The 15,454-nt window shown below is 42.6% G+C and overlaps 1 protein-coding gene across 2 annotated transcripts in view; it reads right to left on the bottom strand.

The window, feature by feature from the left end:
- BCAR3 (BCAR3 adaptor protein, NSP family member) overlaps positions 1-15,454 on the bottom strand; it is a 314,683-nt gene that overhangs the window by 255,843 nt on the left and 43,386 nt on the right. Inside the window, exons 2-3 of one of the 2 annotated variants that reach the window (XM_078155007.1) lie at positions 6,557-6,670; positions 1,287-1,372 (exon numbers count right to left, since the gene is read on the bottom strand). The gene's annotated coding sequence lies outside the window, so the exon portion shown is untranslated. The remainder of the gene's footprint in view (positions 1-1,286; positions 1,373-6,556; positions 6,671-15,454) is intronic. The other variant, XM_078155008.1, reaches the window with a different exon arrangement.

Here is a 15,454-nt window from a genome sequence, read left to right as displayed (position 1 = left end):
TTATTGGGTGCCTAGTATATGATAGTATATGATAAGCGCTTTACAGATATTATCTTATTTGATCCTCACAACAACCCTGGGAAGTAAATGCTAGCATTATTTTACATTTTGCAGTTAAGGAAACTGAAGCAGACAGAGGTTAGGTGACTTGCCCAGGGTCACACCACTAGAAGTACTTTTTGAGTCTGGATTTGAATTTAAATCTTCCCAGCTCCAGGCCTGGTGTTCTATCCACTGCTGCACCTACATGGAGGCAGTAGAGGTCATGGTGAGAGTAAATGTTGTTGTTCAGTCATTATTCAGTTGTGTCTGGCTCTTTGTGACCCCATTTGGGGTTTTCTTGGCAGAAATACTGGAGTGGTTTGCCATTTCCTTCTCTAGCTCATTTGACAGAGGAGGAACTGAGGCAAACAGGGTGAAGTGACTTGCCCGGGGTCATATACCCACTGAGTGTCTAAGGCCAGATTTGAACTTGGGAAGATGCATCTTCCTGATTTCCAGCCCTGTGCTCTAGCCACTATACCACTTAGGCAAGCCAAGAAATTATTAGTTCTGCTTCCCGCAGACATGGGGCTTCAGCTAGATAACTGAAGTTTCCCTTCCCTACTATATCATGCCTCTATGCCAGACTCAGGATATGTTCCCCAAACTCTTCATCAATTTCCTTTTTCTGTCCAAGTGATTGGTGCCATACTTTCATTGTAAATATTTTTTTTCTGTTTCTGCCTCCATTTATCTTCACTCAAATGCTCTCTACCGTTCTTCCTCGGTACAATCCCTGGCTTTCCTCACACCAGTATATCTTCTTAATTTATACAATGCTACCAGATTTTATGTGTGTCTTTCTTTCAGCCATGTATTTATTCCCTTCCAGAGTCATGGTCTAGTCATGGGTCCCATGCTGCTAAGTCTCAGAGATATATATTAGGTCAACTGCGCCTTCTATCCCAGGATCTACAATTCATTTTGCTTGCTCCCTATACCCTATGCACTTGTGTGTAGACACCTGAGGCAATGCTTTTTATTGCTGGCTTCTTTCTTGGATTTTGTTTCCTGTGTATTTCTGATCGTTCCGTGAAACTACATCCCTCACACTCAATGTAGCCTCTGAAGCTGAGATGCAACAAAGTATGGATCGATTCTTTGCCATTTGTGTTACTTTTGGTCTAAAAATTAACACCAAGAAAACACAGGTACTCCACCAGCTAGCACCACACCATCCATTCAAGGAATCACCGGTTACAGCAAATGGAGAGGTTTTGAATACTGTGGATAAGTTCACTTACCTTGGCAGTAGACTTTCCAGGGATGTACACATTGATAATGAGGTTGATGCATACATTGTTAGAGCTAGTTCAGTGTTTGGAAGGTTCTGAAAGGAAAGTGTAGGAGAGAAGAGGTATTAGACTGACTACCGAACTGAAGGTCTATAGAGCCACTGTGCTGACTCACTATTGTATGCCTATGAAACCTGGACAGTATACCAGTGCCGTTCTAGGAAACTAGATTGCTTCCATTTGAATTATCTTTGGAAGATTCTGAAGATCACCTGGCAAGATAAGGTACTGGACACTGAGGTTCTTTCTTGAACTAAACTTCCAAGCATTCAAACTCTACTGCAGAGAGTACGACTCTGATGGGCTGGCCACGTTGTTCGAATGCCAAATGTGCACTTACCAAAAAGACTATTTTAGGGAGAACTCACACAGGGCAAGTGTTCACATGGTGGTCAGAAGAAGTGATACAAGAACACTGTCAAGGTCTCTCTGAAGAACTTTGGAATTGATTGTGTGACATGGGAGACACTGGCACAGGACTGCTCAGCATGGTGTGTCCACATCAAAGAAGGTGCTATGCTCTATGAGCAAAGCAGAATTGAAGTAGCTCAAAAGAGATGTGAGATGCACAAATTTAGAGAATCCACCCCAAATCTTCACATGGATTATTTGTCCCCGACCTGTAGTAGAGCACTCTGAACTCGTATTGATCTGATCAGCCACAGTCAGACACACTGTAACTTGATCCTAACACAGTGATGTCATTCTGATCTTCTTCAAGAATGAAGGACAACCAGCAACCAGCAACCATTCCCCCATGCCCCCTGTACAAACTCAAAAAACTCCAGTGACTCCCCCTTGCCTCCAGGAACAAAGCCAAAGTTCTGTTTGGCTTCTAAAGCCCTTTCCAACCTGACCCCTTCCTACCTTTCCAGTCTCCTCACACTTTCCCCTTCCACATTCTTTGCATACTCTATGATCCAGCAATGCCTGCATTCTTGCTATCCACAGCTAGGTGGGCTTGGAGTTAGGAAGACCTGAATTCAAAAGCAAGTCACTTAATCTCTGCATGTCTCAGTTTCCTTAACTGTTGTGGTTCAGTCATTTCAGTTGTGTCTGACTCTTCATTTGGGTTTTTCTTGACAAAGATACCAGAGTGGTTTGCCATTTCCTTTGCTAGCTCATTTTACAGAGGAGGAAACTGAAGCAAAGAGGGTTAAATGACTTGCCCGGGGTCACACAGCTACTAAGCGTCTGAGGACAGATTTGAACTCAGGAAGACCAGTCCTCCTGACTTCAGGCCCAGCACTCTATCCTCCTAACTGCCCCTGCCCATCTATAAAATGGGGACAAGTAACAGCACCTACCTTGCCCTTGTGTGGTTGTTAGCATCAAATGAGATAATATTTGTAAAGTGCTTAGCATGGTCCTGGCACATAGTAGGCACTGTATAAATGCTTATTCCCTTCCCTATTTCTCAAATATGACAGAACTCTGTCCTTTCACTGACTGTACCCCATACCTACAATGTGCCCTTTCCTCATCTCTATCTCCAACTCCTGATTTCCATGTATTTCTTCAGGACTGAGCTCAAATCTCAGCTTCTGCAGGAGGCTCTTCCCATCCTTGTCCCCCACCCTACTGCTAGTACCTCCTATTTGAGATTACCTTCCATTGACACTGTATATATCTTGCATATACAATTTTTTTGTGTGTGTGCATGTTTTTAACTTTAAAGATTAAAGTTATTTAAAGAAAAAACAAAACAAAACAAAAAACCTGGGGGGAAAAAAATCCTCCACCACCAAATCCTACAGCCCAAAGGATGGGGATTTTACATCATAAGACATCTCTAGGTAGTAAGTCTACAGATTACAAACCACTTTTAATATATGTTTGTACAATTTTTTGCATATCATCTCCCCTATTAAGATGACCTTCTTGAGGCCAAGGACCATGTTTTTGTCTGTCTTTGCCTCCCTGGCACTTAGCATAGCACCTGATACACAGCAATTGCTTAATAAATGCTTGTTGACTGTCTGATTCCTACTGCTATTTTTCTTCTTACACTATAGTTAATCTCTATGGTATCTACCTTGAAAGTAATACTTAGGCAGTTTTCTCAGTCCTCATTCCTTTTCAATTTAAAGCCCTTTTGATTAGATTTGCAAGGCTCCAAACAAATTCATTCTTATCAGCCTCTGTTAGGTACATTCCTTTCCTGGCCAAGAAACAGTCATTCCAGTGTTTTAAGCGGTAGTCCAGAAATCCAAATTTTACTCTCAGGCACTATTTTCTTAAGTGGTTGTTCCATTGCGCAACAGGCTCTTCCCTTCTGGGGAAGAGGAGAAAGCCATACCATCAAGTCTCCTGCCCTGGGGATAAGGTAGTAATATCATTCCAGCCCAGTTCTCTTGCCTGAACTGACCAAGGTCCTGAGAGAACTCCACCCTCAGGCCAAACCCCTGGACGTGTAAACTTACCTGAATTCATTCAATTTTTAACAAACCCCCTCCTGGTCATACCCTCCCCATCCCAGGTTTGGCCTCAGCCTTGGATCACCACCATCAAAAGAGGTGTATCTATTTCTTTTCTGTTCACTCTCTTTTTAATTCTCTACAATCTGGCTTCAGTCCTCGTCATTCAAAGTTACTAACAATTGCCAAATCCACTGGCCTTTTATCAATCCTCATTCTTCTTGACTCTTTCCCAGCTTCTGTCATCAATCACCCCCTTCTCCTTGATGCTTTATCCAGGACATACTCACTAAAGGTGGATGCCCCCCAAGGCTCTGTTCTGCTCCTGAGCCCTCTTCTCTACCCCCTTCTATATAACTTCACTTGGTGATCTTGTCAACTCCCACGGATTTAATTGCCATCTTTATGCTGATGATTCTCAGATTTATCTATCCTGCTCTAACCTCTCTGCTGTATTCCAATCTCACATCTCCAACTACCTTTCAGATGTCTTGAATTGGATGTCTAGTAGACATCTTAAACTTGACATGTCCAAATTCAAACTCCTTATTTTTCCCCTTAAACCTCCTCAGCCCCCTACCTTCCCTACTAGTGTAGAGGGCAGCACCATCTTCCTAGTCCCTCAGGCTTGAAACCTAGGTTTCAAATCCTTGAGCCCTCACTACCTTTCACCCTCCATATCCAATCTGTTGCCAAGGCTTGTCGATTTCACCTCTGCAACATCTCTCCAACACATCCCCTTCTCTGATACTGCTACCACTCTACTGCAGGCCCTCATCTCCTCAAATCTGGACTATGGCTGTAGGCTGCTGGTGGGGCAGCCTGCCTCCAGGCCCTCCAGTCTCTTCACACTTCAATTCACCTTCCATTCAGTCACTTAAGTCATTTTCCTAATGCTCAGATTAAACTCTCCTTTCTCTTTCTCTTTCCTCCCTCCCTCCCTCTCTTTCTTCTTTCTCTCTTTTCTCTCTCTCTTTTCCCTCCCTCTCTCCTCTCTTTTCTCTTTCCCTCCCTTTCTCTTCTCTCTCTCTTTTCTCTTTCTTTTCCCTCTCTCTTTCTTCTCTTTCTCTTCTCCCACCTCTCTTCCCCCTCTTCTCTCTCTCTCTCTCTCTCTCTCTCTCTCTCTCTCTCTCTCTCTCTCTCTCTCTCTCTCTCCCCCTCTCTCTCCACACACACACACACACACACACACACACATCACTCAATGAACTCTGGTGCCTTCAGGACCAAATACAAAATCCTCCACTTGGCATTCAAAGCCCTTCATAATCTGCCCCCTCCTACCTTTCCAGTCTTTTCACATCTTATTCCTTGCCACACATTGTAGTAGTATTGCTGGATCAAAGGCTATGCACAATTCCAAATTGTTCTCCTGAATGATTGGATCAGTTCACAACTTCACCAACAGTGCATTAATATCACAATTTTCCCACATCCTGTCCAACATTTATAATGCTTTTTTTGTCATATTAGGCAATCTGATAGGCATGAGGCGGTACTTCAGAGTTGTTTTAATTTGCGTTTCCCAGGGGCAGCTAGGTGGAGCAGTCGATAGAGCTCTGGCCTTGGAGTCAAAAGGACCTGAGTTCAAATCCAGTCTCAGACACATGACACTTACTAGCTGTGTGACCCTGGGTAAGTCACTTAACCCTGATTGCCTCACACACACACAAAACCAACATAGCAATTTGCATTTCCCTAATCAAAAGTGATTTAGAGCACGTCTTCATATAGACTATAGGTAGCTTGGATTTCTTCATCTAAAAACTGCCTGTTCATATCCTTTGAAAGTCTGTGTTTGTTGAAGGTTATCAAGTCTATAATAAAAACCCATTTTTACTGAGAAATAGAACAAGAAATAGTTGCATTGAATCCAACTCCCCTGCCCAAGGTCACAAAGCTAGCTTCGATGTGAACCCAGGCCTCCATGATCCAAGTTGGATATTCTTTCCCAAAAACTATATCACCTCTCCTTGAAGGCAAGGGTCCAAAGTGCTTCACAGAGTGCTGATTTTAAATAACTATGTAAGTGTGAATTGTTATTAGTGTAACACCACACTGGCTGGAAATGGAGCACCCTTTCACACTAAGAAACCCTAGCTCTGGGCCCGAGCACACCAGGGTCAGTTCTGGTGGGGCCTGGACCCAAAGAGGAGAATCAAATGTTTCTCACACTCTCTGAATCTTCACGTACCCACAGAGGAGCTCCCAGGGGGAAATCCCCTAAGTATGGCTCATATCACACATCTCCCCAAAAGGTGTGATCAAGATCTCTTCTAGATAGCTACTCAGGTAGATCAGACTCTCTGATCCCATTTGAGGTTTTCTTGGCAAAGATACTGGAATGATTTGCCATTTCCTTCTCCAGTGTATCCCCATTTTGCAGATGGGGAACTGAAGCAAATAGGGGTAAAGTGACTTGCCCAGGGTAAATAAGTGTCTGAGGCTGGATTTGAACTCAGGAAGAGGAGTCTCTCTGACTCCAGGCTTGGTGCTCTCTCCATTGTGCCAGCTATCAACCTGATCTGGTATCAGACAGCTATTTCTTTCCTCCACCACAATAGAAATGCTTAAAAACACACTTTGACAAAGACTTAAAACATAAAAGAGTAACCCATAACTCCCATTATACTTTCCCAGGAGGCGATATTTAAAATATGAAACGTGTTGTAGGATAACTAAGCAGCTTCACCTCAGCTCTGCATAGTCCAATAAACTACATCAAGATCTGTTATCTTCTGACACGGCGAGTCTTAAGCATATCTTTTTTTTTTTTTTGGTAATTGGCTTTAAGTGACTTACCCAGGGTAACACAGCTAGTGTCAAGTGTTTGGTCTGAGGCTGGATTTGAACTCAGGTTCTCCTGACTTCAGGCTGATGCTCTATCCACTGCACCACCTAGCTGTCCCTGCATATCTTTTCATTGAAGAAACATTGAAGAAAAAAATAAAAAATAAGCAACATGAAAATGTATAATCTATGTCAAATTGCTTGCCTTCTCAAGGAGGAGGAGGAGGAGGAGGAGGAGGGAGGAAGAAGGAGAATTTGGAACTCAAAATTTTTTATAAATTGAATGCTATTTTTTTTTTGTTTACATGTAATTGAGAAAAAAAAATAAAAATAAGCAACATAAAAGAAGAAACATGGCAGTATCTGTAGGGAGCAGCTCCTGCTGCTAGTTACCCACATCGATCAGTGGATCCAGACTTCTTGAGTCCATGAGGTAGCTACTGAGGCTTGAAATATCCATCTCAGGATTGCTATATTCATTTGTTCTCAGGGAAGGGCACACAAAACAGAAGCAACAGCCAGAGCCTTGAGGTCCCATCTCAGACTTATTTAAATGCATAGCAGCCATAGTCCCAGGTGGGGAGGAGAGGGAGGAACCCTCCTCTTCCACAGAAACTGTGGAGGAGAGCTGTCCAAACCCAAAGCTGTATGTTCAGAAGAGAGGAGGAAGAAGGAGTGCTTGGGAACTGTTGCTCCCTTTAAAGTCTACTGAGTGGGCAACTTTTGCTATTCAGTCCCCAGTCCTCCTCAGTGCAGCCACACTTCCTCATGAGTGGGGCAGAGAGGCAATTCTTGGGAACTTTCTAGAAACCCTTGGTTCACCTATCATTTCTTAAGAGACCCACTGGAAAGAATCAGGGCCAATGGGACAGTAGATGGCCCCGGCTCTAGAGACAGCGAGTGTGGTTCCAGAAGAGGCCCAGTGCCAGGCATGTCCTCCAGGAGGGATGGTCACTGTTACACAGGGATTCTAGATTTAGAACTGGAAGGGACGTTTAGGGGCCATCCAGCCCAACCCCCTTATTTTATTTTAATTTTTTTAATATAAATTTATTTATTTTTAGTTTTCAATATTCACTTCCACAAGTTTTTGAGTTCCAAATTTCTCACCCCTCCCCCCATCCCAAGATGGCATGCATTCTGAATACCCCTTCCCCTAGTCTACCTTCTCTTCTATCTCTCCACCCTCCCTTCTCTTATCCCCTTCCCCTTCTATTTTCCTGTAGAGCAGGATAGACTTCTGTACCCCATTTCCTGTATTTCTTATTTCCCAGTTGCATGTGAAAACTTTTTTTTAAAAAACATGTGTTTTTAAAACTTTGAGTTCCAAATTTTCTCCCTTCCTCTCTCCCCACCCACCCTCATTGAAAAGGCAAGCAACTCAATATAGGTTGTACATGTGCAGTTATGCAAAACACTTCCTAGTACACATGTGAAAAACTAACTCTATTTCCCTTAATCTTATCCTGCCCTCCCATTTATTCTATTCTTTCTTTTGACCCTGTCCCTCCTCAGAAGTATTTGCTTCTGATTACCCTCTTTCCCAATCTGTCCCACTCTCTATCACTCCCCTGCTCTCTTGTCCCCTTCTCCCCCTATTTTCCTGTAGGGTAAGACAGATTTCCATACCCAATTGAATGTGTATGTTATTCTCCTTAAGCCAAATCCTATGAGAATAAGATTCCCTCATTCCCTCTCACCTTCCCCTGTTTCCCCTCCACTGTGAGAGACTTTTCTTTTCTTTTTTTTGTGAGATAATTTACCCCATTCTACCTCTCCCTTTCTTCTCCAGGTATCATCCTCTCTCATCCCTTAATTTTATTCTCCAGATATGACCCCTTAATCTTCAACTCACCCTGTGCCCTCTATCTATCTATCTATATATACATACATACAATTTTTTTCCTTCAACTACCCTAATACTGACAAAGTTCTCATGAGTTACAAATATCATCTTTCCATGCAAGAATGTAAACAGTTCAATCTTAATAAGTCTCTTATGATTTCTCTTTCCTGTTTACCTCTTCATGTTCCACTGGAGTCCTGTATTTGAAAGTCAAATTTTCTATTCAGCTCTGGTCTTTTCATCAGGAATGCTTGAAAGTCCTCTATTTCACTGAATGACCATTTTTTCCCCTGAAGGATTATACTCAGTTTTGCTGGGTAGGTGATTCTTGGTTGTAATCCTATCTCCTTTGCCCTCTGGAATATTATATTCCATGCCCTGCGGTCCTTTAATGTAGAAGCTGCTAAATCTTGTGTTATCCTGATTGTGTTTCCACAGTACTTGAATTGTTTCCTTCTGGCAGCTTGTAATATTTTCTCCTTGACCTGGGAACTCTGGAATTTGGCTACAATATTCCTAGGAGTTTTCCTTTGGGGATCTCTTTCAGGAGAGATCTGTGGATTCTTTCAATTTCTATTTTGCCCTCTGGTTCTACTATATCAGGGCAGTTTTCCTTGATAATTTCTTGAAAGATGATGTCTAGGCTCTTTTTTGGATCATGGCTTTCAGATAGTCCAATAATTTTTAAATTCTCTCTCCTGGATCTATTTTCCAGGTCAGTTGTTTTTCCAATGAGATATTTCATATTGTTTTCTAATTTTTCATTCTTTTGGATTTGTTTTACAGTGTCTTGATTTCTCATAAAGTCACTGTCTTCCAATTGCTCTATTCTAATTTTTAAGGAAGTATTTTCTTCAGTAATCTTTTGGACTTCCTTTTCCATTTGGCCAATTTTTCTTTTTAGGGCATTTTTCTCCTCATTGGCTTTTTGGACCTCTTTTGCCATTTGGGTTAGGCTTTTTTTAAGGTGTTATTTTCTTCAGTATTTTTTGGGTCTCCTTTAGCAAGCTGTTGACTTGTTTTTCATGATTTTCTTGCATCACTCTCATTTCTCTTCCCAGTTTTTCCTCTACTTCCCTTACTTGCTTCTCAAAATCCCTTTTGAGCTCTTCCAAGGCCTGGGACTGATTCATATTTTTCTTGGAGGCTTTGGATGTAGGAGCTTTGATTTTGTTGTCTTCTTCTGGTTGTATATTTTGATCTTCTTTTTCACCAAAGTAAGATAATATAGTTTGACTCTTTTTTCGCTGCTTGCTCATGATCCCAGCTAATTACTTGAGTTTTAAACTCTTTGTTAAGGTAAGAGTCTGCTTCCAATGTGGAGAGTGTACTGTCCCAAGCTTCAGGGGTTTGTGTAGCTGTTTTCAGAGATACTTGTAGGGACCTGTAAATTTTCAGTTCTTGCAAGGTGGTATGATAAGGGGTGAGGTGTTTACTCCTTTCCTGGCCTGTGACCACAAGTATTCCTTTCTGTCCCATAACTGTGAGGAGGGGTTTCTCTCCACAGCCACTACAAGCTCCACCATGCCAGTGCTCCTCCTCACCCCAGAACTGCCACCCAGAACTGTGACCCAGATCCACATGTGGGCAAAGCAAGAGATTCCTGCCTTAGCACTGGCAAAGAGATCCCTGCAGTCCCTCTCTGATCAGCCATTGGATTCCCCCTCAGTCTGTGGACCAGAAGCTCGGGAAGCAGCTGCCCCTCGCCCCAGGGCCACACTCTTGGGGAATGGAGTTGAAACCCCACCTTCCTCTCTGACCACCTACCGAAACAGACTTTTCCCACTGATCTTCTAAATTGTCTTTGGCATTCGTGGATTGAGGAGTCTAGAAACCTCCACAGCTGCCCGAGATTCAGTCCTCTGAGGCCTGCTGCAGGTTTGCTGTGGCCTGCCCACCCACGACGCGCTGTGCTGCACTCCCAGCCCGGTGCGATACACCTTTCTGATCAATCATCCAGGTTGTCTTGGGCTGGAAATTTGTTTCACTCTGTCTTTTTGTGGGTTCTGCTGCTTCAGAATTTGTTTAAAGCCATTTTTTATGAGTATTTGGAAGGGTCTGGGGGAGAGCTCAAGCAAGTCACTGCTTTCACTCCGCCATCTTGGCTCCGCCCCCAACCCCCTTATTTTAGACTTAAGGAAATGGAGATTCAGAGAGGTTGAGCAATTTGCTCAAGGTCACACAGGTAAAAAGTGGCAGTTAGAATTTGAACTCAGGGCCTCTGACTCCAGAGCCTACACTCCTTCTACACTATCATGCTCCCTTTATGTCAAATATAGTGTAACATCATGCTATCTCTATGTCAAATACTGAACAAATACTTTCTGGTCAATGTTCTAATATAAAAAAGCTAGGTGGTGTGGAGGATGGAGTGGCCAGGCTGGACTCTTTCTGAAGTCAAGTTGCACCTCAGACACCAGCTGTGTCACCCTGGTCAAATCAATTAATCCTGTTTGCCTCAGTTTCCTCCTCTGTAAAATGAGCTGGAGAGGGAAATGACAAATCACTCCAGTATCTTTGCCAGGAAAACCCCAAATAGGGTCATGAAGAGTGAGACGTGTCTGAAACAACTGAATAAAAATTAATATAAAAAAATCCACGTTAGCTTGGAAAAAGAAATTCTAAACAATATTTTTTGATCTTCTAAGAGCTTGAAAACTCAAGACAAACTTTGCCCTTTCAGTTCTCACATCCTTTTGAAACTTCTAGGCAACAAAGAAGGTGCCTCTAATGCTGACATGGTTTTCCCTCAATGTCTCTCACCTCCCTAGGGCTCTGGCAGGTGGTGGCTCATAAACCCCTCCCCTTGGAACCCCATGACCCCCAGAAGTTTGGGATAATTTGAGGCGGGCCTCTGGTCTCCTTCGAGAACAACAACAACCAAGTTTGAGGCTGACCCCAGGAGAGTCACTGTAAGAAGCGGGGGATTTAAACGGCCCCTCCAGCTTGCCGGCTATTTATTGTTCTACACGAGGACACCAGATCTGTCTGTTTGGACTGCAGTGCCACGGCCGTCTCCCACTGCTTTCCCAACCCTCTTGTCTCCTACTTCCTTCCTCTGGATACCAGCGTCCAAGAGCAACAAAGGAGACGATTTAACAAGTGCCCATCTCACTTATGGGCTGGGGTGATGGCAAAAGCAGCGTGTGGCCTCGGGATTAACAGTCATCTGGGAAAGACAGCAGGAGGTGAAGTCTTTTAATCTGTCCCTCTGCCTGACGCCTCACTGAAGACCTCAGGCTGGATTCCTGTTAATTTCCTCTGTGCTTTCTTGCATCCCCCCCCCCCTTCCACTCCCTTCCCCACCCCCACCACTATCATAGACGTGTAAACCAACACACAAAAAATGCCACCTATTTCCTGGGCAACACTAAAGTCCTTTGATAAAGCAAGATATATGTGGTTCTTAACTCATAAACAGCACTCACTGTCTTTCAAAAGTTCATTGGTTAGTCTGGTACTCAGAACTGAATATATTTTCCCAAAGAAAACAATGTTATAAATGATACTTGGGTCCCTAGACCAGTCCACTAAAGCCGAAGATGTGTCTGAAACATATGTAATTCCTATAACTCAAAGCCCACTTGCACAGAACTCTCTTTATTGGTGGAGATTAACTTTTCAATGCTTTGTGCCTGCTTTAGGGTAGAGTTGGTGAGATCTTGAGAAAAGAGAGACACTGGTCTTCTGGCTTCCAGCCTTGGGAGAGAAGATGTGTGATTCCACAGCCTCCTCAGAATCCCAAAGAGAGAGACTATATGTAGCTTGAGAGCATTGACGGGCCAGTGAAAACAGACGTCTGGGGGCCAGTCCATGCTTCTAATGCTGCAGAGTTGCCAACGCCCATGAAAGCTGCTATCGGATGACCTGCTTGAGCTGGAGCCCTTCGCACCACTGTTCTCATCGCCTTAAGGGCAGCCAGGTGGCACATTAGGTAGAGTGCCAGGCTGGAGTCAGGAAGACCTGAGTTCAAATCCAGCTTCAGACATTTACTAGCTGTGTGATCCAGGGCAAGTCACTTAATCCTACTCGCTTCAGTCTCCTCATCTGTAAAATGGACTGGAGGGGGAAAAATGACAAACCACTAGAGTATCTTTGCCAAGAAAACCCTAAAGAGGGTCATGAAGAGCAAGACATGACTAAAACAATGAGTGAACACATCTCATCACCTTGCTGCATTCTCCTGGGTGTATCCCCTGCTACTTCTGCTGTTAGCATGTTCTGATCTTAAGCTACTATTAGGTCTCAGAGGAAGGAGTGTGACAGCTCTTCGAGTAGATTGCCCAGTGGCTATGATTAGCTCTCTTTTTTTTTTCACAAATACCTAGCTAGACACATCCGACCAGCAAGTCAAAGAAGTCTTTGGGCATGTTTAAATTTGGATTCTCTCAGCTTAACTCTTAACTGAGTTATGCCTAGAAAATTTCTTTTACATTTTATTATACCTCTGGTCCAGACTGTTCATTCTCAGGGGGTCTACTAAGTAAAAGTGGCGAGGAACTGGTGAAGCTATAATGAAGAAACCCTTCCCAACTTCCCTCACATTCTAGCCCCCTTTTCATGCAAAACACAAGGACTGGATTGGTGATATTTGCCCTATTACCAACCAGAAACCAAAACCACACTACCTTCCAAGGTAGGGTCTCCAGGTATTATTATTATCACTATACTGGTGAGAAAACTCAGGTTCAGAGGGATTTTCCCATGGTTACACAAGGACATGACAAGTATCGCAGGCAGGATTCAATCCAGGACTACACTGACTTAAGGTGCAGTGCTCTCTCCAGGGTACTATAATTGCTTTCAACCAAAGACACTTACCCCAAGAGGAGGCATGCTGGTTATTGAGATCCGCTTGTGTATTTAAGTGATTGTCTCATACAGAAAAATTATTTTAGACCTCTGCTCAAATCCCCCAGTGTCAATGACTTTAAAAAGAAACATATAGGAAATTGGATTCCACCTTGAAAATAATATTAGTAAATAGTAGCTAACATTTACGTAGCACTTTAAAATTTACAAAGCAGTTTTCATATATAACTAGAGCCCCAATGACCATTGGTATGGGACTCTTTCCTCATTGGTGGAGATCACAGTTGGTAAGAGGTACAATATGCTATGGGTCAGCTAGGTGGCTCAGTGGATAGAGTGCTGGGCCTGAAGTCAGGAAGACTCATCTTCCTGAGTTCAAATCTGGCCTCAGACACTTACTAGCTGTGTGACCCTAAGCAAATCACTTAATCCCGTTTGTCTCAATTACTCATCTGTAAAATGAGCTAGAAAAGGAAATGACAAACCACTTGAGTATCTATGCCAAGAAAACTCCAAGATGAAGTCATGAGGACTTGCACACATGCGAAATGACTCAACAACAAAAATGATGTGCTACACATAGCAACAACTCTTTGAGATGTATATGTGTGAAGTCATACTATACATCCTTTGGGTAGTGCTTCCATTTTTATGTGCACCAGTCTGAAAGCCTGCATATTCCTTGTTTACTCACGATGCTCAGGCATTGAAAATGGTTAGTTTCTCTGCTGTGTGAGATGGCTGTATTTTGGAGTCTGTAGCACCTAGAATTCTGCATGATCCAGATACTTATAAACACCTCCATGCAAAAGGCAGCTTCTGGTTTCCTGCAAAAATACATTGGAAAAAGGTTCAAAAAATGCCTTCTGTTCAGGACAGAAGTCACTTGACATACTCCATCTGACACTCCTTCCCCCTGTTTAGTGTGAGCTAAATAATTGTCATGTATCTCATTTTATTGGGACTTGGGGGTAAAGGTGCAAAGTCTGGGACCCAATGATAAGCCCATACAATACTCGATGGGAACAAACCGTCAACAGGAAGCCTGAATCTTTCAGATCTGCTCAAAAAAGACTCAGTGTTCACTGAAATCCACTTAACCTCGTTGTCACATTAGCCTTAGAACTCTACTCTGTCATATTAAGATAGAGCCAATTTTTTTTATAAAGTTGTTAAGTCTTTTAGGTACTAACTGAAATTAAAAGTGGGCTGCCTTCTTTTAACACAGCTCACAGAAGAATGCCTTTGAATAGAAACTCAGTAAATATATATTCTATTACTACTTATACCAACTCAAGTCTCATTAGCATTATCATCCAGAATCATAGCACAAACAACTTTTTAAGAGGCTAATTATATCCAAAGCCACAGTCAAAATCCAGGATTTAAAACTGCCTAATGAAAAGGAAGCAAAATCTTACTTTCTACAGAAAATCTTGAAGATGGCTGAGTGAACACAGTGACTTGCTGGAGCTCTCCCCCAAACCCCTCCAAATACTCGTAAAAAATGGCTCTAAACAAATTCTGAAGCTAAAGAAAATCTTTCTCGATCCAGAGGGATGCTGAGAAATGTTTGACAACTGGCTCTCTGGAGAAAAAAATAAAATTTAAAAATGTATGTATGCACACACACAACAATTTAAAGCTTAATCTATGTTATTAACATTTTCCCTATCACGTTCTTAAGTCTAGATCAAGGGTTGGCAATGGAAGGCCAGAGGCCAAATCTGGCCCACACTTCCTGTTTTTGTACCACCCACAAACCAACAATGGTTTTTACATTTTTAAATGATCAAGAAAAAAAATCAGAAGAATAATACTTCATGACATACGAAAATGATATGAAAATCAAATTTTAGTGTCCGTAAGAAAAGTTTCATCGGAATGTGGACTGCCTTGGTGCCATAATAATAGAGTAGGTAAGGACGGAGGCTATGTGTGTCACTCTCATCATTCAGCACAACTGTTCAGTGCCTTGCAAATGGCAGTGATGCAGCTATGATTTGACAGCATTTTGAATGCTATACATATTGTTCTACTGCAACATCTTATTATTGTTTTTAATCATTTGTGCATGCTTTGTTGTTATTCAGTCACATCCAACTCTTTGTGAGTCCATGGACAATAGCACGCCAGGCTCTTCTATCCTCATTATCTCTTGGAAGTCTGTCCAAGTTCATGTTCCTTGTTTCCATGACACCATCTAACCATTTCATCCTCTGCCCCCTTTTCCTTCCTTCAATCTTTCCCAG

The sequence above is a fragment of the Phascolarctos cinereus genome, unplaced genomic scaffold (genome assembly GCF_003287225.1).
Source record: "Phascolarctos cinereus isolate Bilbo 61053 unplaced genomic scaffold, phaCin_HiC Scaffold_5;HRSCAF=322, whole genome shotgun sequence".
NCBI classification, from domain to species: domain Eukaryota; kingdom Metazoa; phylum Chordata; class Mammalia; order Diprotodontia; family Phascolarctidae; genus Phascolarctos; species Phascolarctos cinereus.
The sequence above is the reverse complement of the archived record's forward strand: the minus strand, read 5'-3'. Positions and strand labels throughout refer to the sequence as shown.